Here is a 23,291-nt window from a genome sequence, read left to right as displayed (position 1 = left end):
AAGAGAGAGAGAACTAGCGCGGACTTATAGAAACATAGAAACATAGAAACATAGAAGACTGATTATTATTTTGATTATTTCATTATTAATTATTTTTTAATTAATATTTTTTGAAAAACCGCGTTGCAGCGTTTCGCGCTAATCGAGACCGTGCTAATCGAGGGATCACTGTAGTCTTAGCCTCTTATGGAATTCATTTCTTTTCTGATATATCTAGTGGAGTGGATGTTCCTACTACCACAGCAGGTAAAAGCTGTAGCCAAGAACCTTTGCTCAGCCCCAACTGAAGCATCAGTTACATCTTTATCTAACCAAAAGACAGGGGTGAGTTCTCCCCGGACCAGACTGCCCAAACTGTTAGTGACCCACTGGTGGTGTAATTTTGGCCTTACAGATCTGGTTCTATCTCTGCCTGTCTGCGCTAGCTACCATTTATTACATTTACTGTCTATTGATGCAATGGATATGTACATATATAATTTTCACTGCACCTTTATATTTTAAAGACTTTCAGAGTAATGAAAATGTGGAAAATGAGACAATCATAAATTCCTTTACATTTCCCTTCCTGCTCTAAAATATTGTTTCATGAAAAAAAACAGTTTCTCAAGCAGCTGACAATATCTAATCCTAAAACTTGGGAACATCGTGCCACAATTGTAATACAGTGGTACCTCGAGATACGAGTTTAATTCGTTCCGGACCTGGGCTCTTAAGTCGAGCAGCTCTTATCTCGAACGACTTTTCCCCATAGGAATTAATGTAAATAATTTTAATTGGTTCCAGCCCTCAAAAAACTCACAAAGTTAGTCTAAATTATGCAGAAAGACATGTTTTTAATGAAGAAATGTACATGTACATATAAATGAATAATGAAGTTTCTTTCACTTAACTTGTAAACTTTCTTAAACTTTTAAATTTACATATGTTCAACTTCTCTGCCACCCAATCCTGTAGGACAGAGGTCCCCAACCCTTTTTGCACCAGGGACCGGCTTTAAGCGATCAAGAGAGGAATGGGTGAATGAATGGATGGAGGGTGGGAAGGAAGGAAGGAAGGAAAGGGACAGGAACAGAGGAAGGAAGCAAGGAAACTTATGAAAGGGGAGAGTAAGAGAGGAATGAGTGAAGGGAGGGAGGGAAGAAGGTGGGAAGGAGAAAGAAAAGAAGAAATAGAGGAAGGGAAGGTAAAAGAGAGAAAGAAAACGAGAAAGAAAGAAAGAAAGAAAGAAAGAAAGAAAGGGGGAAGGGACAGGAACAGAGGAAGGAAGCAAGGAAACTTATGAAAGGGGAGAGTAAGAGAGGAATGAGTGAAAGGAGGGAGGGAGGGAAGAAGGTGGGAAGGAGAAAGAAAAGAAGAAATAGAGGAAGGGAAGGTAAAAGAGAGAAAGAAAAAGAGCAAGAAAGAAAGCTGCAAGCACCCCCCTGAGCCCCCCAGGCGGGCTGCAACCTTTTAAAACATGCGCGCCGCTTCGCAGCTGTCTCCTGAAGCCGAACGCGGAAGTTAGCGTTTGGCTTCAGGAGACAGCTCCTTGGCGCTTGTATCTCGAATTTGGGCTTGTAAGTAGAACAAAAATATCTCTCCCCTCCCAGCTCTTATCTCGAGTTGCTCTTAAGTAGAGCAGCTCTTATGTCGGGGTTCCACTGTATTGTCTTTATAAGCTATTTGTGCTCCAAGTAAATGTGAGAAATTCACAATAACAGAAAAAGGAAGGAATAAATCTGCTTGGGAGAGAAAGTGAGAAATTGATGTTTACCCCAGTTAACAGCATCTTCTAGGTCACAGTGTGATGAAATAAGGGTGCATGGGTTCAATTTGGATGTGTTCACTATTTCACAGAACCAAACCCAATTAATTTCAGCACACAAAGCAAATTACTGATATGATAGTTGATCACTTTTTAGATGCTTCTGAGCCAAGTCAACGACAAGCCACACAAAACGTTTGCAGTGAATCAATCAAGCTGATCTTGCTTGCATGTTAGACCTAAGCTCATTGTGACTGCCTGCAGTTGTTTTGTAACGATGTGGGCTCTACACCTGTGAAGCTTGATCAGGAAGAGGTGCCCCTATCTCCATCTTCTTCTCATTGTCTTTGTTCTCTTCTGCTTGTAGAGAGGAAAACCTTCCCCCATTCACAGACCCTCTCAATACAATCGAGAGTCCAATTTTATTATTTATTTATTTATTTGTTTGTTTGTTTGTTTATTTAATAGGCAGCCCATCTCCTTGTGGACTCAGGGTGGCGAACGGCAATGAAAAATACAATAGAATACAATAAAAAAAGATATAAAAGTTAAAACAACATGATAAAAACATTCATCCATCAATCAATCAACAGTTAGTCTGGAGCAAGGTGTTGGTGCTCAATGGCCCTTCCAGGCCTGCCGGCAAAGCCAAGTTTTTAGGGCCTTTTGGAAGGCCAGGAGAGTGGGGGCATTGCAAATTTCCAGGGGAAACTGGTTCCAGAGTGCTGGGGCCATCACAGAGAAGGCCCTCTCCCATTGTCCCACCAGCCGGCATTGTTTGGCTGACGGGCCTCGGAGAAGGCAGGCTCTGTGGTTGTTAGGATGTGAGAGGCGGAAGGCAGTCCCATAAGTAATCTGGTCCTAAGCCATGTAGGGCTTTATAGGTAATAACCAACACCTTGAATTGCGCTTGGAGATCGACTGGAAGACAGTGTATCCACCACACAACCCCACAACAATCATCCAGAGGTAGGGAAGGCTATCTGCTATTCACAGTTGACTTCTCTAAACTGAGGACAATACAGAAGGCCGGAGGGAATGAAGATGCTTGTTCCTGCTTGGTCTTCCTTATACACAGAACTAGCATTTTAAAAACAACTAAAGAAAGCTTCAATCAAATCACATCAGACTCCTAGAACTTTGGCTCTTTTCTTGTAAAACACATACCCAGCTGTTTCTTCATGTTTATATCCATAATATGTGGATCCAGAGCTTTCTTCACTACTTAAATTTTACAACATCTTCAGCATGGCCAGATTAACACCCCGACCTACATCCTAAGTAGAGCATGAAAACATTCTCGGTTAAGGGGCTCCCTAAAGAATACAGGGATTTCTTTAGGGCAAAAGTTCACAATGCCTGGAGAGGAAGAGAGTTTATATGCAGAATCCTTGCTTCTCCTTCCCCTCCACTTCGGTATGGGTACAAGTGGAAATGGCAATCCGATTCTAATGCTCTAAATTTGCCCCGCAGAAATGAGGATTCTTGAGCACATGTATATAGAAGGGAGGGAAGGAGGGCTAATTTTGTCCACTAAGTTATATTCCTAGTTGCAGTGCTCATTTTGCTGAGAACCATGTTCTTTTTTTCATAAAGGAAAAGATAGGGAGTGATGGTTTCTTATCGCATCCTGCCTTGAAATCTAATGATGTCAGCGGATATGGATTTTTGACAAGAAGCAGTTTGTCCTTAACATCATCTGTCTGTATTGTCCTGGGAAGATGGAGGCACAAAACTAAAGTACATCCAATACTTTTTTCTATTAGGAGCCATTTGACACAATTTAATTTCAAACCACTCCATGCCATAAACAGAAAAAAAGAGACATCTATACAGTATTCATCCTTGTCTATAAGCTGGGAGAGGGATTGTGAGGAATCTGTTCTTCCATACTAAGGAGAAGAAAGCAAAGAAGTTGTAAGGAGTTCTGAAATCAGTAAGTTACTTTCTTTTCCTGATCTGGAATTCAATCATGGTGGCACAGTGGTTAGAATGTAGCATTGCAGGTTAACTCTGCCGACTGCCAAGAATTCGATCATGACCAGCTCAATATTGACTTAGTCTTTCATTCTTTCCCAGGCTGGTAAAATGAGGACCTAGATTGTTGAGACTGATATCAACCCTAGCTATTAGAATATATATTTAAATATCCAGCATGCACAACAACTGATATTTCATTTTTTTAAATGACTATTTGGGGAAATAAAACATTAAGGCTTACATGTACAAAATGGAGAAGATATGCTTTTACAGGAAATACTTTTCTACCAATCTTGTGTTGATTCTGTTAGTATTTTTCTCCTTATTTATTTATTGTGGGGAAAACATTTCCTTTGGAAAAAAAAATTGCAAAGTGCACTTCGCTGAGACTATTTTATAAGACAAATTACAAAGTGCCCTCTAATTATTACTCCCCTCTCACCTTCCTTTTTCTATTTTTCAGCAGATAGAATAATTCTAGAGAAAATAATATCCTAAGGAAAATGTATGAACTGACAGATGAACAGAGTACCATGAACACCTTCAGTCATGGTCCACAGCACATTCAAACCGCAGAAGTCAAACATTTCTCAAATATAAAAATTATAGGCAGCTCAATTTGACAGTCCAACTTGGTTAAAAAATATGGAACTTGAGCTAAATTACATCTAGGATCTAAAACATGACATTGAAGTCAGTTTCATGAAATTAACAGCATAGCTTTGTTCTGTCGGGCTCTCTGGTAGACTCCTCCCAAAAATTCACAGGTATAAATTTCAGACACACACACACATGTTTGAAACTTCAAAACAATGTTCTTTATAATGAAAATTCACTTAAACTAAGCCCTCTTTTGGTATAGCAAAGAGCACTCGTCTCCAAACAAACTGGTAATTTGTTCAAGTCCCTTATCAGTTCTGTGATACTTAGCTTGCAGCTGTGAGGCAATTCACAGTCCTTCTTCTTTCACAAAGTGAAACACACTTTGCTCTGGTTTAGTTTCAAAGCGGGGGAAAATCAGCACACAAAAAGTCAAAGTCAGTAAAGCAGTCACGAAACACAACGATCAGATAATCCTCCACAATGGCCAAACCCACAGGCTGCTATTTATAGCAGCCTCACTAATTACCACAGCCCCACCCAACCACAGGTGGCCTCATTTTCTTTGATAATAATCTCTCAGTTGTTGTTGCCTATGCATCGCTCTCCGCATGCGTGGCTGTATCATTAACTCTTGTTTTGAATCCAAGGAGGAGCTAGATAATTGATCTCCTTCTGAGATGTCTGCCACACTCTCCTCCTCCCTGTCACTCATGTCTTCTTGGTCAGAGGAGCCTTCATCATCAGATTCCATCGGGGGGGGGGGGGGAAACAGGCCTGCAGCATGTGGATGTCTCCCCCACATCCATAGTCCTTGGGGCAGCAGCTGGGCCAGAGCTAACCACAACAAGCTTTCTTAAAACGAGCACCAGATATCAGTTCAAAATCATCCATTGTCTTATGCATACAGAGATTTTTACTGTTATGTCAGGCAGCAAGAAGGCTGGGGAGGAACATGGGCCAAGCCAGGAGTCTGGAGAAGGCTCAGTGGCAGAGGTAGAGATCAAGCCCAGGTCCTCTGTTAGATCTGTGCTGACTCCAGAGCCTCCAGAGGCTGACATGAGCGAAGCAGAGGAACAGTAGGAGCCTGTTCCCAATGTGCACATGTGCAAAGCTGCCAGAAAGCAAGAACAGTTATGGAGGAAAAGGACTAGTCATCAATAAGGCTTGGAGATGATTGTCCCCTCCCATAGGCTATAAAAGTGGAACAAACGTACGTGCTTGTTGCAGGAAGTAACCTTGTTCAATTCACATCTCAGCATTTAAGTTCTGAGTCCATTTTTCTGTTTGGACTTTCAAAACTCCTTGTCAATTGGGTCTTTGGCAGTATGTCAAGAGAGACTTCTATTGGACTCATTAACATTAGCATAATTCACAGCGTTAAAACAAAAAATGGTTTTTGGAATTCGGTTTGTGTTTATTATTTATCAGGAAGTCTAGGTCAGAACAGATAACTTGAGGACTAACTGTATTCCCAGATTCCACTGTTCACTTTGACTTTAGAAATATTCATCTACTCAGCAGTATTTTGCATGACTTAGTTCACTTGGGCAGCTATAGAAATCAAATAAATAAATAAACCTTTGCCTTTGTATCAGACCCCTCCTCATGCTCTCCATGAGGGTCCCACAGAGTTGGCCTTCTCCGGGTCCCGTCGACTAAACAATGTCGTTTGGTGGGCCCCAGGGGAAGAGCCTTCTCTGTGGCGGCCCCGGCCCTCTGGAATCAACTCCCCCCGGAGATTAGAACTGCCCCCACCCTCCTTGTCTTTCGTAAACTACTCAAGACCCATCTATACCGCCAGGCATGGGGGAGTTGAGACACCTTTCCCCTAGGCTCTTTATATTTTATGTTTGGTATGTATGTGTTGTTTGGTTTTTAAATATGGTAGGGTTTTATATGCTTCTTTTTTACTATTAGATTTGTTTCACTATAATATTGTTTTTATTATTGTTGTGAGCCGCCCCAAGTCTTCGGAGAGGAGCGGCATACAAATCTAATAAATAATAATAATAATAATAATAATAATAATAATAATAATAATAATAATCATTATTACTGTTCAACTGCCTTTTTAATCAAAGCATTAAGGTGACTGTCAGCCACCATACTGCTTGCTTGCTATTGGTTGTCATAAAAATGGGAAGAGGGGAGGAGTTCTCATTATCTACTATGCTGCTGAGTGGACGTGTTTACAGCCAGTTTAAGGTCAATCATCCCAGCATACCAGATGCAATGGCTCCACCTGGAGATGCGCCCCACATGATATCCTGGGGGGATGGGGATTGGACATTCAACCTGGGTTCTTGGGGGAAGGAAGGATTTGTGGATGCTTTCAATATGTGATTTTCACGCTTTTAGTCCTTAGATCTTGCTTTCATCTTGTTGCTGTCAGTTCATACTCGGTAAAAATAACTTTCTCTATAAACATGGAGTTGGGGTTTTTTTTTCCTTGAGTTTTGATCGGGGGCACATCTGACAGTGACAGATCAGAAAATGGCCTGTTGGTCAAAGTCATACCATTGATTAGAACTGCTTCCTCTTTTTGACAGGATGATTTGTCAAAGGTGTGCAGAAACAACTCTAAGTCTACTTAATGTTAGTGTCTTGGTTGACCAAGAATGATATGTGGCATACTAGATTGAAAAGAAATAGAAGATTTTAGGAATAGAACACAAGGATAGAAGATGCACATTAGGCTTCTAATCGCTCAACTGGCAATGTAGTGCTTTTCTGAGCTAAAGACAGCTTTTTTTGAGAGGTACAGCTTCACTTTGCAAAAAGTTGATCAAGTATCAACTAATCTTTTTAACATGTCTGGTTTTATTAAAACAAATAAACTCCCCAATTTATTTATTTTTTAACTCCGCAGCAAAATAATTTGAACTGCATTTGAAGAAAGACATGGTTTTAAAATAAATTGGAAACACAGGAGCAGAATCTCATTATAAAAAGGGATCAAACATATTCCATGTGTTCATAAATTCTTAAGACAATTTTTTCCATCGGTTCATGAAGAAAGTTCTTACTTTTTCTCTGAAGTAAATCTGAGGCAATTTCCTCTCCCTCATTATTTAAAATATTTGAAGGAAGGAAGGATTGAGTGGGGAAAAAACCCTCCTGTTTTCACATGTGATTTATTTATCTAGCTTTTTAGGGAATTCAGAAGTACAGTGGTACCTCAAGATACGAACCCCTCGTCTTACGAACAACTCGTGATACGAACCCGGGGTTCAGCCAAATTTTGCCTCTTCTTACGAACTTTTTTCGAGTTACGAACCTGCGTTCGGAGACAGCTGGGAAACCGCGCGGCTGTTTTAAAAGGTAACAGCCGGGTGGCGGGGCTTCCCAGAAGCTTCCCGAACACCGGTTCGTAACTCGAACAAAGTTCGTAAGAAGAGGCAAAATTTGGCTGAACCCCGGGTTCGGTTCGGGAGGTTCCTGGGAAGCCCCCCAGGCCGTCTGTGACCTTTTAAAACACCCGCGCCGCTTCGCAGCTGTCTCGCGAAGCCGAACGCGGAAGTTCGGCTTTAGCGTTCGGCTTCGGGAGACAGCTACGAAGCGGTGCGGGTGTTTTAAAAGGTCGCAGCCGGCCTGGGGGGCTTGCCAGCACCCCCCTGAACCCGGAAGTTCGGCAAAAGTTCGGGGTTCGGGGGGGGTGCTGGCAAGCCCCCCAGGCCGGCTGCGACCTTTTAAAACACCCGCGCCGCTTTGCAGCTGTCTCCTGAAGCCGAACGCGGAAGTTTGGCTTTGCCGTTCGGCTTCAGGAGACAGATGCGAAGCGGCGCGGCTCTTTTAAAAGGTCGCAGCCGGCCTGGGGGGCTTGCCAGCACCCCCCAAACCCGGGTTCGGGGTTTGGGGGGGTGCTGGCAAGCCCCCCAGGCCGGCTGCGACCTTTTAAAACACCCGCGCCGCTTCATAGCTGTCTCCCGAAGCTGAACGCGGAAGTTCGGCTTTAGCGTTCGGCTTCAGGAGACAGCTACGAAGCGGCGCGGGTGTTTTAAAAGGTCGCAGCCGGCCTGGGGGGCTTGCCAGCACCCCCAAACCCCGAACCCGGGTTCGGGGGGGTGCTGGGAAGCCCCCCAGGCCGGCTGTCACCTTTTAAAACAGCCGGAAAGCCGTTTTTTTGCGGGGGGTTTTTTGGTTGCACGGATTAATTGACTTTACATTGTTTCCTATGGGAAACAATGTTTCGTCTTACGAACTTTTCGTCTTACGAACCTCCTCCTTGCACCAATTAAGTTCGTATCATGAGGTATTACTGTATTATGGTAAGGAAAAAGCAGTTACATTGACAATTTTGCAAGCAAAGACCCTCAATGTACATCATTAAACTAGTTTTTATTGGAAATATTTTGGCTATCTTTGAAATTCTTCAGATGTCAGAGAAGTAGAATGGGCATTTTTTTAATGTTAGATATATGCTTTTTAAGGATTTAAATTTAAGAATGATAGGGAAGAAAGAAAGCTTGGACCCTTTATTACTGTTATAATGAAAAGGCAGTTTACAATATAAAATTCTAAAATCAACTAAAATAATAACAACTGTTGGCACTGAAAAACAGGAAAATGTGACTACAATTCAAGCAACTATGATGATCAATTGAAAACTCATCAGGTATTTAGAATGAAAAAGAATATTGATAAAATTAAAAAAGACTCATTCCTTTTGAGAACTCCTAAGTAGTTTTTTTTACAGCAAGACAGCAATTAATTACTGTTCTTTTTGTGTGTGTGTGAGTACTGTAACCTACAGTCCCAGTTTCTCAGCCAAGTACTAACCAGGTTTAACCCTGTTAGTTTTTTTAAAATTAGTCAATATCATCTTTTCTAGAACTTCCATATAACACACTCACACACAAGCACATATACCTTTCCTGTTTGGATTTATATTTAAACTGAAAGCAACAAACTTTTCAGCTTTGTATTGTCATTTTATTTAAATCACTGTTTTACAATACTGACAACAAAAAAGAAATAAGTCATAAATCACAGTTATGTGCTCAAATGAATTTTTTTACGAGATGATGGCTATTTTATGAGTACCATCAATCATTGGGTTATCATAAAGCATTATTCTTTCTCATTTTAATAATAGTAATAATAAAAGTAAGAGGTGGAGAGGACACTGAAGCATGCATTCAAAGGCTATATTTTAAGTGGTCATTTGGAGAATGTTAAATGAACTGTGTTACGAATCCACCTATGAAGCAACATTTTATTTTTGCGTTTATTATTTTTAGTTCTTGGTATATTAGGTAAATCACATAATTAGCCTGCTAAAGTGCCAAATGAAAGACTCACTGCTGTCAACTCATTTATAATGACAGAAGCCGTCTTCCATGTCAACATTAATAACTTTTATAAGATGTGGAATTACTGGCTATACCTTTCTGATTCCAAATTCTATGAAGTCTACAATGAATGCATGTATTTGTGCATTTTTACTCTTAGTTCTTTTTTGGAGGAGATATTTGAAATGAAGAGGGGGAAAAAACAAGACTTAGACTCTGCACTGAACTGGAATATCTACATGAAAGAAAAACATCTGAGGGAAAAAATGTATTATATGTTTCTTGGACTTTGCCAATTAATATTACATGAAGATGGAGGAAACACTGGAAATCTGTTCTGCAAATGTTCAAAGGAATGAGATAAAGCCTATGTCCCTCCCCCAAATAATATCTCCCCTCTTGATTCAGTCTGATACTGTTGTCAGATGAAAGGCTGCATCTGAACTAGGGGAATCTGTGGTGTGTGTGTGTGTATGTTTGTGTGTGAATAACATCAAAATGAGGGGCACATCCAGGTGAGATTTCACATAGATGCAACAGTTGTACTCTATATTAACTGGAGCAGGCTTTGATACACAACACAAATGCCCTTAATATACACTTTGAATGTACTTCTAAAAGCATTAAGATCCCAGCAGTTCATGTGATGGATTTTTTTAAAAAAATCTGGTCTGCTTCAAAATGCTGACATCAATTCTGAAAATCCTGACTGGAAAACAAAATGGAGGAAGAAAACAGTGTTGCTGTGGATTAGGGATGTCCAGCATTGGCAAGTTCAAGACTCTTGGATTGAACTGCCAGAATCCTATAGCCAGTATGGCTGGCTGGGGGATTCTGGGAGTTGAAGTCCATAATCTTAATGTCACCACGATTGGACAGCCTTTAAGTCCACAATCCTAAAGTTGTCATGATTGGACACGATTAACTGTATTTTTCAGACTATAAGACACATCTTTTTACCCACCAAAAGAGGGTGAAAACATGGGTGTTTCTTATACACCGAATGTAGTCCCATCTACCCAGCCACCCCCACCCTTTGTTAGTTGCCTCCCAGCAATTTATCTCCTTGCAGCAAAGAGAACAGAGCCTGTTAAGCCAAGCAACTCATTATCAGCTTCCCAACTCTTAGCTGACCGACGCTGCAAGGCAAGTCACTGCTAAAATGAAAGTGAAACTAAAGTGCAGCTTTACCTGTAAGAAGGCAAAGGAGCAAGGAGGTAAGTCAATAACTACAAATGTGTATAGAATGTTCAAATTATTAGACTTACTTTTTAAAGACTGCTTTATAATTGTTCTAGACAACTTAACAAAATGAAGAAGCTTTTTAAAATAAATGCTTGATCTGAAGAGGCCCAGTGTTATTGCATTTTCTTTTAAATAATAGAGAATAATGTATACTTCCAGAAAGCCAGATCAGTTATAAAGATCTGTGAAAGTATAATCTGAAATGTAGCAGTGTCTTGTTTCATAAGGCGGCTGAGTTAAATCCTGACTTAGTCATTTTTGGAGTAGACTTATTTATTAATTGGACTTTTATGCCACCCCTCTCTGAGGACTCGGGGTGTCTTAAGATTTATTTAAATAATTGGGAGGAGTTAGTGTGACTACATTTAGGAAAACTTTCTGGCATACTGTCATAATATACATTTCTCCAATTCTTTTCTATTTTTATGGGTTAGGCACACATGCACAGAAATACACAGCAAACAGTATATATCATCTGTGCTGTTTGGCAAATTGCTGGGACGCAGAGGCCTTTTTTCCTTGTTTTCCTCCTCCTCAAACTAAGGTGTGTCTTATATTCCAGTGTGTCTTATACTCTGCAAAATACGGTACTATAGATGTTCCTTACTCATAATACTTTTCTGAATCCATTCCAATTTTCTTAAATCTTTAAATCCTTCTTAAATAATATTCCATATGAGATTTGTCCTATGTTGAACAGTGTTAAATTATTACTTCCTGTAATCTGTAAACTATAATTATGTAGATGAAGTATAAAATTACTTTTATTGCAGCTTTGTTGACATTTAGTTGATCATCATCTACAATTTCAAAGTATGCAAAAGCCCATCCTAAACCTGCAATTTCTTTTTTTTCCTAAGTGAAGAAATTCATTTGTCTCTGCAAAGTGTCCTTTGGTTATTTTTAGTTCATTCCTCCAATTTACCAACTTATCATATTGAATTTTATTAGGCATTAGCTCTCCCATCCAATTTTTTATAATATGCAAATTTGATATGCTTCCTGCCAACTCATTCATCCATTTAATGAATAAAAATGACAAAGGGTATTTTTTTTCCTAGAACCAAATCCATCAGTACCCCACTTAGTATGTTCTTCCAGCTGATGACTAATGTGTACAGTCTGAGTAGTTTCAAGCCAGCAATGGATCCAATAATTATCATGCCACCCAGCCTACATTTAACTTGCTAATCAGGATACAAATTTGTGTAGTTGAGAAACATATCAATAGAACCAACTCATTTGTCTTCATTCTTAAGAACTATTTCCAGATTGTAATGGACTTTAGAACAGATGCAAAATCTCAGCGTTAGGTACAGACTGATGTTCTCATACATAAATAGAACAAAGTTTGCTTTGAACATGCAGTTATTCTAATCCAACCTAGAAGTAATTTCCCTCCTCTTTATATCTCTCTCTTTTATTATCTTCTTCACTATTAAATGTTGAATTGTAAGCTGCTCAGGGGTCTTATTTTACTTATTTTGTTATTGCCAATTTACTCTAATGGATTCTGTATTAATAAACTTACCATACTTTTTTGAAACACCCTTCCTAATCATTCTCTGAAAGATTAGGCATTTTTGAATATATTTTTAAAGTTTCACTGTTTATTTCTCCTGTGCACTTAACTGTACTGGAGGAGAAGGTCAGAAGTTACCTAAAACAAATAGTGATAACTTTCTGGTTGATCATTATGTACCATGTAATGCTTCTCATGCCATTATACTCTGCTGTTGAATCCAGAAATGAACTGTTCTCACCATTAACTTTAATACCACGACTTTGAAAATAAAAAGGTACTTTTTATTTTCACCAACTGGTGGTTTATGGACCACTGGTGGTCTATGAGAAAATTTTGGTGATGTGTAGAAAAACTATTTGCATTTTTTATAATGCACTAATATATTCAATGAACAGTTGTGTTGCTGCAGAGAATATGCCCCTTCAGAGTCTTTTTGTGCAGGTTGATGGGAGGCAGAAATTCCAACTTGGAGCTCCGTTGATATTTTGTGACAAATTTTAAAGATTTGATTTGATCTTTTCAACCCACTGCAAATGAAATAAGAACAGGCAATATTCTAATAGCTCAACTGGGATCATTGTACACCTTACTCACAAAGTTTCTCATGGAAAAGAGACACTGAGGAGTAAGAACTAAAAGACAACAATGATTGCCCTCAGCTAAAGAACTGCCATTTCTGCTGCTTAGTAGCAATGCACCTTCAGTCAAGTTTATTACCTTCTCAGAAGGACACTGGTTGGCTTTTAGGATATCTTCTCTCATGTTACAGCCTGTATCAAATGTGCCAGCCAGGACTTAAGATCTCACAGTTCATGATATTGCTAGCCTTAATGAAGCTTTGCAGACACATGCTTGAGATTCAATCGATTATTCATTACATTTATATCAGGGTTTTTTTCCTGGAGCTAAAACTATCCTCCTTTTTCCTAAAGTATGCATGCAGAGAGAGAGAGGGTCTGGGTCCTTGCATGGCCTCAGAGACTCCCAAATTTATATCCCCAATAACCAGGGGGGGGGGGGGGCAAATATATTGGAGAATAATGCCTAGGCAGATGCTCCAAGATGAAGAAGCTAAGTATAATTAACCTCCAATTAGTCTATAACAGATGCATATACAGGTGATAAAACCCTGTGTGTGTGTGTGTGTGTGTGTGTGTGTGTGTGTGTGTGTGTCTTTAACTCTGCAAAGCAACTCAGGAGGCAACTACAACAGATAAGCGTATAGTCCTCAGGATTTAAAAGAGACATAATGTCAGCCTGGAACAATTTGGTGCATGGTACCCTTACTTGTTTCCAATATTTGTGTAAATGCCTCAAGCCCATTATGTAAGGTAACAGCAGCAAGGAGGTGGCTGACCTCCAAAGAATCCTAAAATGTCATTCATGTAATATGCTATTGAGAAGTAACATATGAAGGCTGTCTGATGCCAATCTTGTTACAACACAATCAGGTAGCATTTCTGGCACAAAATAAGGAACAATCAGTGCTTACATGACTTAGACAAGTTATTATGACACTAAAGAACACAGGTGTTAATGCAGAGGGAACATCTTTTTAAAAAAATAATAATTAATTTTTTAAATTAGTTTTAATTACAATATAAGACTCACACAACATAAAACAAGTGTTTTGTGAATTGTGCCCACCACCAGACAAACATTCATACCCCACCACCAATCGGGGGTGTTTCTTGTATAAACTATTTTAACCCAAGAGCAAAATATCTATTTACATATTATAAAGTGATTCCAATTTGTTCCTTGTAATTTGGTCTCGGATTCTATTCACCATGTATCATCTTACCTTGTCCCATCGTCCCATCAGTTGTCGCAAGTCAGTTTCATTAACCAAATTCATCCTTTTGTCTATAATCTCAAATTGAATGTGGTCCACCATGTACCGGTACCAATTTTGCATTGTCCATTTTGTTGCAACCTTCCAACCCAAGACTATTACCGCCTGAGCGCTTTCTATCGCTGCTTGTTTTATTTCTCTAAATTCTCCCATCTCATTACTTTTGACTAATACTACCATTTCCTTAGTAATTATCCATCTTATATTTAACATCCTATTAATATCCTCTTGCATTTTTTGCCAAAAATTCTGCACTACCGGGCATTCACAAAACATATGCATAAACACTCCTTTATCTTGGCACCCATGCCAGCAAATACCTTTAACATTCTGCTGAAAGTATGCAAGTTGAACGGGTGTGTAATACCACTTATGTAATATTTTCCTTCTCGTTTCACTAACTCTTGTATTCTTAAATTTCCTTATATTCTCTAATATATTTTTCATCTCTCGCGCCTCTACTTGTATCGCATTTTGCCACCATTTAGTCAATCCTTGGATCACATCCCCGTCTGACTGCACTAACATCTTATATATATTGCTTGCTTGCGCCTTGGTACCCTCACTTTTTTCTCTTATTATTTTCTCTAACTCTATCTCCTCCCTAAATAGTGCTTCTTTATTCTCCCTTTCATTCAGATATTTACATATTGCATTTGTTTGTAGCCATCTTCCCTTACCCAACCACCATTATATACGATTTCTACTTGGCCTCCTATCCTTCTCATATAACTGTTCTATCTTAATTATCCCTCTTCCCTTCAACTCTCCTATAACCCTATTTAGATTTGTTTCATTATCTCTTAGATAATTAGAGATAATGCAGAGGGAACATCCGAGACATGGAGGGAGGGAGATCAGCTTCAGAATCCCTAGCACAGAGCAAGGATTCTGGCTGGTATTTGAATATGCTCAATATTAATATTTGGCCTATTGGAAAAGGTACTAATGACACTCCCAGGTCCTAAGCATTCTTAGGTCTTTACAAGCATCCTAAGATCCTTTGTTATCTGAAAAACTCAACACATGAACACTGTTAAGAGTCCCATCTGCCCAAAAATCACTTTAATGGCACTGTCTGCAATAGGCACTCCCCCGTTGAACATAACTGTCTGCAGCAATAAAGCTTTATTACAATCTTAACTCGCATAGACTTTGGCATGAGCCAGCAGTGTGCAGCAGCTGTCAAAAAAGCCAACACAGTCCTAGGCTGCATTAACAGAGAGACAGAATCAAGATCACATGAAGTGTTAATACCACTTTATAATGCCTTGGTAAGGCCACACTTGGAATACTGCATTCAGTTTTGGTTGCCATGATGTTAAAAAGATGTTGAGACTCTAGAAAGAGTACAGAGAAGAGCAACAAAGATGATTAGGGGACTAGAAGATAAAACATATGAAGAACAGTTGCAGGAACTGGATACGTCTAGACCTTCCCAGTGATTATGGAAACAATGTAAATTATTAAATTGGTATTGAGGAGGTTAAAGGGTGAAAAAGAAAGATTTACTCTATCACGTTAAGCCAACCAGTATGGCTTATAGACCATTGTATGTGAGTCAGCATTCCTAGTTAGTAAGTCTAGTTAAACAAACTAGGGTTAAACAAATAATGGTTTTGTACAATAGTATAATATAGGAATAGTATAATATAGGAATCCAGATCTGTACACAGATCTATGCACAGAGAATTTCAGTGAGATTGTAGATAAGCAAGGTTGTTTTGAAGTTTGGGGCATGGGCCTTTAATTGGATATTTCGGGAAGTATCTACCTACCTGAGAACATTGGTATCTACCTGAGAACATCTACCTACCTGAGAACATTAGTAGGACACAGTAGTTGTGGACTGAAAACAGAGGTGGGTTCCTCCCAGTTCACTCAAACCAGTAGCAACCCACTGGTGATGACACGATGATGTCATGGAACTGGTTTGGTTGTTGCTGGTCCATGGAGGCCGCCAACTTTTTAAAAAAAAAATTCCCCATTTTTGGGGGGGCGTGAGGGAATTTTTTTTGGGGGGGGGGCGGTCTTCTGTGAAGGCACAGAAGCCAAGTTTCTGGCACCTCACATGCATCACCATCTTGTTTGCAGCTTTTGTGGGAGGGATGAAGCAAACCGGCAGCGAGGGAAGTTACAACCCACCCCTGACTGAAAACAATAATAAAGGGGATGGAGATGATAGAAAGATACATTAAAATGGGAAAGATGGTAAGCATTAGAAATAATCTAACAAAAATATTACTAAAATACAAGGGATGCTGTTTAGAATAGCACAAATGAAAAATTAAAACCGTCTAATATAACAGCAGTTGTTTTCTCTCCATCTTGTAATATTTGTCTAACTGTAACTATTTCTATTCCAGCTGGTTTTATAAGAACTGTAATTTTAATAACCAGGGCCTCCTTCCTCTACTCCTCATTTCTTTTTTCATCTTTTTCTAATGTTCTGTCTTGCAATGTGGTTATTAAAGATGCAAAGTGTTTTTAAGAAAAGGTGGCAACCCCAATTTAGCACCACAAGTAAGGCTAAATATATAGAGATTGGAACTTACATTTTTAAGAATGAAGTACTCAGCATTAATTGGAAGGGCACATCTGTCTACTTTGTGTCTCCCATTTTTTATTCTTTTTCAATCTGATTAAAAGAAGCCTGTGCACTTCATAATATTTATGTAGAAATGTGTAGGTTTATATAACTGCTTCATAAAAACAAACAAATGCAAAATGATCAAAATCCTAATCTGTCTGTAATGATTATAGCATTGGCGTGTCTTTGTGGCACATCCAAGAAGTAAGCCAATAATGATGTGAAAAGATACAGAACCATGAAATCTAGAATTACTCCCTGTTCCCTGTTCCATAGAAAAACAACTCTATGATTCTGAAGTGAATGGGAATTTTATTCAGACATAACCAAGGTAAGTAATGATTTAAAAAATGGAAAGTACCAGCCCCTCCTCCAGACAGAGAGATGTTACTGGCACAAGACTGGATTCAGTTGACAACTGATATCAATATCAACTGGTATCTAAAAACCTAAAATATACATAGAGAAGAAGTACTGATAGCTAGAGTGACTGGAGATAAATATGAAAAAGAGAAAGAACCTGTAAGAAGTAAGCTGTGAACCAGACAGTTTTAGCCCTAAGTGGCATAAACATAAACCACTATCAGCTTTAAGATTACCAAGTGCTGCACGAATCTAATAATTTGTGAGAAGGGCAAGAAAGAAAGGGAAAAAAACTTTTGAGCCCCAAGGATATAAGTTATTGTTTTCTTTGGTTTTGTTCTCTTTTTAAGTAAAGGTGCTTATTAAGCCAGTTATGTCTGTGAGACTGCTGCTGTGTTCTAGTCAGGATCAATTATGTATCCATGTAAAGTCAGAAAGTTTGTGATTTACTTCCAGGTCCTGGTCAAAGACCACTATGCCAGTTCCTTTCCCCGAGTTGAAGCTTTATGAAGACAGGACAATAATAGCTTGAGAAGATAACGGTCCTGATCGGTCACAGCAAAACAAAGAAAAAGAACCTACGATGCCTCCAACTCATCATATTATTCTTGTCAGATATTCACTGATGCAAGAGTTATATTGTTCTCTCAAATTGCTGCGGGTACATCCCTTCATAAGAGGGGACATTCTTCAAGTAAACCTGTTGGGATAATTCAAATAATTGATGTAGTAATCTAATTTTACAAATCAGCATTGAAAACTATGGTGTATGCAGATGGCTCAGGAATGCTGGGAGTTCAGTTCCAGATAGTTTAGAGAAGCCAGAGTTGAGAAGAAATTAGGTAATTAAATGGTTAGTTGTGCTCATTGGAAAACTGTTTTGCCACTGGACAAGAAGTGACTCAAAGACTGGTATATTCGAGATAAACCATGTGTTATCTGTGATGAAAATGTGAAAAATAAACTCCAATCACTCTTTTAATAATACCAAATGCAAAGTAGAGCTAAGGAAATTAAAAAAAAAATAAACTAGTAAATATTTGAACCCCCCGCAATTGGTGGTGGTGGTGGTGGTATTGTCAGTTGGGTGATGGGCACATGCACTGTGCACTGTTTTATGTTTGTTTATGTAACTTTTATGTGCAAAACCAATAAAAAATATATTTTTAAAAAAGAGATAAACCATATGTTATTGTGGCTATGCTACCAAGGAATGTTCATGTTCCCTGTTCTAAGTACAGGAAAAACCATAATCTCAATATGTTATTTGAAGAGATGCTTAGTTAAGCTCTAAGCAATTTTAAGGAATGGCCACATCCTGTTTTCTCTTAAAAGAAAGTATCAGTTTCTTTCTTTCCAAAGATACTTGAGGAATTCATTCTTTTTTCAGTTCATTATGAGTAATATGATTCAAATCTCTGCACTAATGAACATGTCTCAAGAGGCACTTATCTACTGGATAATGCAATTCAGGCATTAAAAATCTATCAAAATGCACAGAAGGCTGCAAACTTTTAGAGTAAAACAAGAAATGTGAAATGTAGAAGTAAGTTTTAAAAATACAGATTGTTTTAAACATATATTCAATGTCTTTTATAAAATATATTTGACTCTATACAGACAAAAATGAAAATTTAAACATGAATAGCCTTTCAACTATTTCCTATCATATATATTATAATCTACAGGAATGGAATGGATTTATGAAAATATGGGAATAGAAATGGATCAGAAGCAGACAAATCCATCAACAGATAACCTTGAATGAATATCAATAAAGCCACCTTTAAATGCTCACTGGGCTCCTTGATTCCCTAATTTTTTTTCTTTTAATCCAATATTTTCTCAATCTTGCCAGCTTTCAGATGTGTGGACTTCAGTTTCAGAATTCTTTGCCAAGGTTGAGAAACACTGACATAACCATTGGAAAATTGGTACAGTGTGACATGTAGCACCAGACTTAGAATCAACCTTGATTCAACCAAAAGACAGAGAGAGAAAAATCAAAGGTGAAATGATAGAGAAGCAATAATTTTATTAGCTTTTGGTTAAGAATATCGTTGAAAAGTTTATTTGGTGTTTTGGATCTGAGTCCAAAGAAGTGTTTTGATATGAATTTATGCCCTGGTGTATTACATGTAGCACATCGGTGCATAGTCTCAAGATCACACAGACAAATGGAAATCACCATTCCAGCAGTTGGTATCATTTTGGAAAAAGACAGAGCTGCTCTAATGAAGGGGAGACAGGTGCTGCATTTGTATTGCTGGAGAGACGGAGTAACGACACGGACACCAGAGCTGGATTTAAAATTGGGTCATTTTTATTAACATAAATTTGCATAATTTATTCAAATATTATTGTATAAATTAGCATAAACAACTATGACCCGGAACTGGACCTGCAGGGTCAAACAAATACTTCCGGGGCGGAAATGACGTATGCCAGCAAACATTCCTGGGCAACTCATGGGCGTATCTCGATGCAAGGTCCAGGTGAGGGCCAGGCCGTCACCTGTGACCTTTTCTGCCATGCTGTGCATGAGGGGGGTCCCACCGGCTAACCCGAATCGGGGAATTAAAGGTGTAGGACCCAAAGACAGGTTCCCCCCAGCTGCTCAGGCAGAAACTCCCTCCATGAGCTTGCGGAGAACCTGTCAATCATCCCCAAAGATGCCCAAGGGAGAACGCGCGGTTGCTAAACCACCCAATTTTCCGCCCCTAACCTGCCTACCCAAATGACCAAAGGTAAGCCAATTAACCTAATTAATGCAAGCACCCCCTAACCGCACAGCCAGCACCCCAGTGTGGAATGGGCGAAAAAACAGCCCAGCTAAGAGGCAGAACTGCAAAAAATTCCCATTCGGCCCCCTAAGGGCGACCCCGAAGCACACTGCAAAATAGTGGAGGGCGGGCGGGTGTCTGCTCTGTAGATCGGTCCGGGCGAAAAGGAAGAGCCTCGGGCCTGCTCGCCCTTATATAGGGCAAGCAGGCCCCGCCCGGACCAATCAGGGCCTTAGCCAATCAGGCCCTGCTCTCCCGAGCGAAGTCTCGCATCGCGAGACTTCGCCCGGGATCCAAAATGGCGGCCGCCATGAGGGACCGTGTCTCCCGGTCCCTCCAGCAAAGCCTGCCTGCCGGGTAAGTCCGGCGCTGCCCTTGCTGGAGAGACGGAGTAACGACACGGACACCAGAGCTGGATTTAAAATTGGGTCATTTTTATTAACATAAATTTGCATAATTTATTCAAATATTATTGTATAAATTAGCATAAACAACTATGACCCGGAACTGGACCTGCAGGGTCAAACAAATACTTCCGGGGCGGAAATGACGTATGCCAGCAAACATTCCTGGGCAACTCATGGGCGTATCTCGATGCAAGGTCCAGGTGAGGGCCAGGCCGTCACCTGTGACCTTTTCTGCCATGCTGTGCATGAGGGGGGTCCCACCGGCTAACCCGAATCGGGGAATTAAAGGTGTAGGACCCAAAGACAGGTTCCCCCCAGCTGCTCAGGCAGAAACTCCCTCCATGAGCTTGCGGAGAACCTGTCAATCATCCCCAAAGATGCCCAAGGGAGAACGCGCGGTTGCTAAACCACCCAATTTTCCGCCCCTAACCTGCCACAGGAGCGGGGGTCAGATCTCTATCTTGGCCCCCCGACTCCCCCCTCTAGCTGCGCCAGCTCACGCAGAGACCGCTGCAGGTCCTGTAAGAAGATGGCGTTCCCCTGATCAGACAGGTGAACGCCATCATTACGGTAGAGCCATGGCTTATCTATTGATATAAGGGGATGAGGTATTACCACTCCACCCAATTCTCTAACCGTTTTCCCCATAGCCCTATTCACCCGTCTCCTAGCCCGGTGAATGGCCCTAAGGGAAGAGGCATCCCTCCACACAATCCTAGGTAATATGTCTGACCACACCACCTGCGTGGTGGGCCAGACCTCACGAAGCCTTCGCAGGTCTTCGCGTGCCTGGATGAGCAGCGCCAGGCCTCCCAGCATGCACAGGTCATTGCCACCTAAGTGCAATACCAGCCACCTGGGTGCGGCCACAGGACGCTGCCCACCCAGACCCCTTTGGGCGCGACTCCAGGAGCCGCCCCCCATATTGCCGGGCGCAGCCACAGAATGCTGACCGCCCAGCAACGCCGGTAGGAGACCCTCCCACCGCATACCTCTCCGGCCCATCCAGGTAATGTTGACCCACCGCCCCAGGGACAGGTGGGTCCCGATGGCGCTCCTGGCTGCCGCGCGGCCGGCCCAGAAAATCATGCTGTGGCCACACAGCAGCGCCGTCGGTTTCGTGTTAGCCTGGGGACCTGCAAGAGGACACAGACACAGAGAGGTTACCTAGCCTAAGCCCTGCCTGGGATCCTCAGCGGGCCGAACATAACCCAAATATGCCGCTGACCGCCAGCGGCCGATCTCCCGAATCCGATGGGCCGGGAAACCAGAAAGTGCCGCGCTAGTGGCGGCGCCGATACGGAACGAATGCGTTCCATAACCGGCGGGATCCATGCCCACCTGGGCCATCGCCCTAGATACTAAAGCCCAGAACTGGAAACGGGTCAGAGGGGTACCGTCACAATGCCTAAACAGGTACCCCTGACCTGACCCCCTCATACCACAATAAAGCCGTAGGGCGGCCACCGGACACACTGACTGGTCGGTGGCCGCACTAAGTTGTAAGGCAACCCCTCTGTGCAGCTGATCCGTTTTAGACCTTCTCACTACAAGGGACACCCCCCCTTGTCTAAAGGCCAGATCAGCGAACTGGAAGGCCCGGAGCGAAGTGTCAGCCTGAGACGAAGCCATGGCCTCGCTGACCCGAAGGGCCCCAAAGAACATGACACAAGCCGCTGCCCTGAAAAGACGGGCCTCGTACAATGAGGAACACAGACTGCCAAAAACCACGTTGATTGATGACAGCTGCTCCACCGTCAGGGGCTGACGAGTGTCACCTGGGGCCCCCGCTTGCTCCCTAAGCCAGCCCTCCAGCATCTTCCGGATGCGAAAGTCACCCGAAAGATCTGCAAACCCCCCCGCCTTGGACAGAAAGGCGAGGCCGGCTAACCGGGACCGGATCGTCCTAACTGACAGGCCACGCTGCCTAAGTTGGACGCAAAACTCGGCCAAATGCTCTACAGGGACAGGCCAACTAAGCTGGTAACCCCTGCCCTGCCTAAACTCCCCAAACTCCTTACCTGCACGCTGGTATGCCCTGAGGGTGCCGGGCGCTACAGACAAGGAGATTGCCCGGGATGCCTCGCCTCTCCACCACTCTGGATCCCTCCCAGACTCCAGAGGTGGCTGGGGAACGCTTCTGGCAGTTCTCGGGCCCACGGGGCCAGGGTCCGAAACCTGGACAACTGACCACGGGACAAGGCATCAGCAACCCCGTTATCTAACCCGGGGACATGCTTAGCCAAAAACAATGCGTTTAGAGACAAGGACCTGTGCACAAAATGGCGGACAAGCCGCATGACCCTGTCGCTCTTTGAGGACAGGGCATTCACCACATGGACAACCGCTAGGTTGTCACACCAAAAGTGCACAGTCTTGTCCCTAAACTGCTCCCCCCAAAGCTCTAAGGCCACTATTAAGGGGAAGAGCTCCAGGAACGTAAGGTCCTTAACCAACGAAGAGGCACTCCATTCCGGAGGCCATGCCGACCAGCACCACTGGTCACCTAACACTACCCCGAAACCACAAGTCCCCGCGGCGTCAGAGCAGAGCTGCAACTCAGCTTCCAACAGAAGCTCGTGCCTCCAGAAAGACAACCCGTTAAATCTATCCAAAAAATCCCGCCACACGCCGAGGTCAGCCCTGACCCCGGCGCAAAGGCGGGTACGATGATGGGGCAAACGGAGCCCCTTCATCGCATCATACAACCTCCTGGAAAAAGCCCTTCCAGGAACAACTACCCGACAGGCAAAATTAAGAATGCCTGCCAGTTCCTGAAGCTGCCGTAGGGTCACCTTCCGGCAGCCCAGGACCTCATCAAGCTTCCGCTTAATCTTTACCAACTTCTCTAGGGGTAATCTGGAAGATTGCTCCTCTGAGTCCAATTCAATACCCAGAAAGG

General features: G+C 41.7%; 1 protein-coding gene and 1 long non-coding RNA gene across 3 annotated transcripts in view; one reads left to right on the top strand and one right to left on the bottom strand.

Annotated features, from left to right (window-relative positions):
- The window catches only part of LINGO2 (leucine rich repeat and Ig domain containing 2), a 932,046-nt gene that overhangs the window by 361,449 nt on the left and 547,306 nt on the right, over window positions 1-23,291 (bottom strand). The window lies entirely within an intron of this gene.
- On the top strand, window positions 11,303-18,396 carry LOC139162285 (uncharacterized). Its single transcript, XR_011558294.1, has 3 exons — window positions 11,303-11,410; window positions 17,010-17,167; window positions 17,656-18,396. It is a non-coding gene; the product is annotated as an uncharacterized lncRNA (long non-coding RNA).

Source organism: Erythrolamprus reginae, chromosome 2, assembly GCF_031021105.1.
Source record: "Erythrolamprus reginae isolate rEryReg1 chromosome 2, rEryReg1.hap1, whole genome shotgun sequence".
NCBI classification, from domain to species: Eukaryota; Metazoa; Chordata; class Lepidosauria; order Squamata; family Dipsadidae; genus Erythrolamprus; species Erythrolamprus reginae.
Note: the sequence above shows the minus strand (reverse complement) of the source record. Positions and strands in the feature narration are given on the sequence as shown.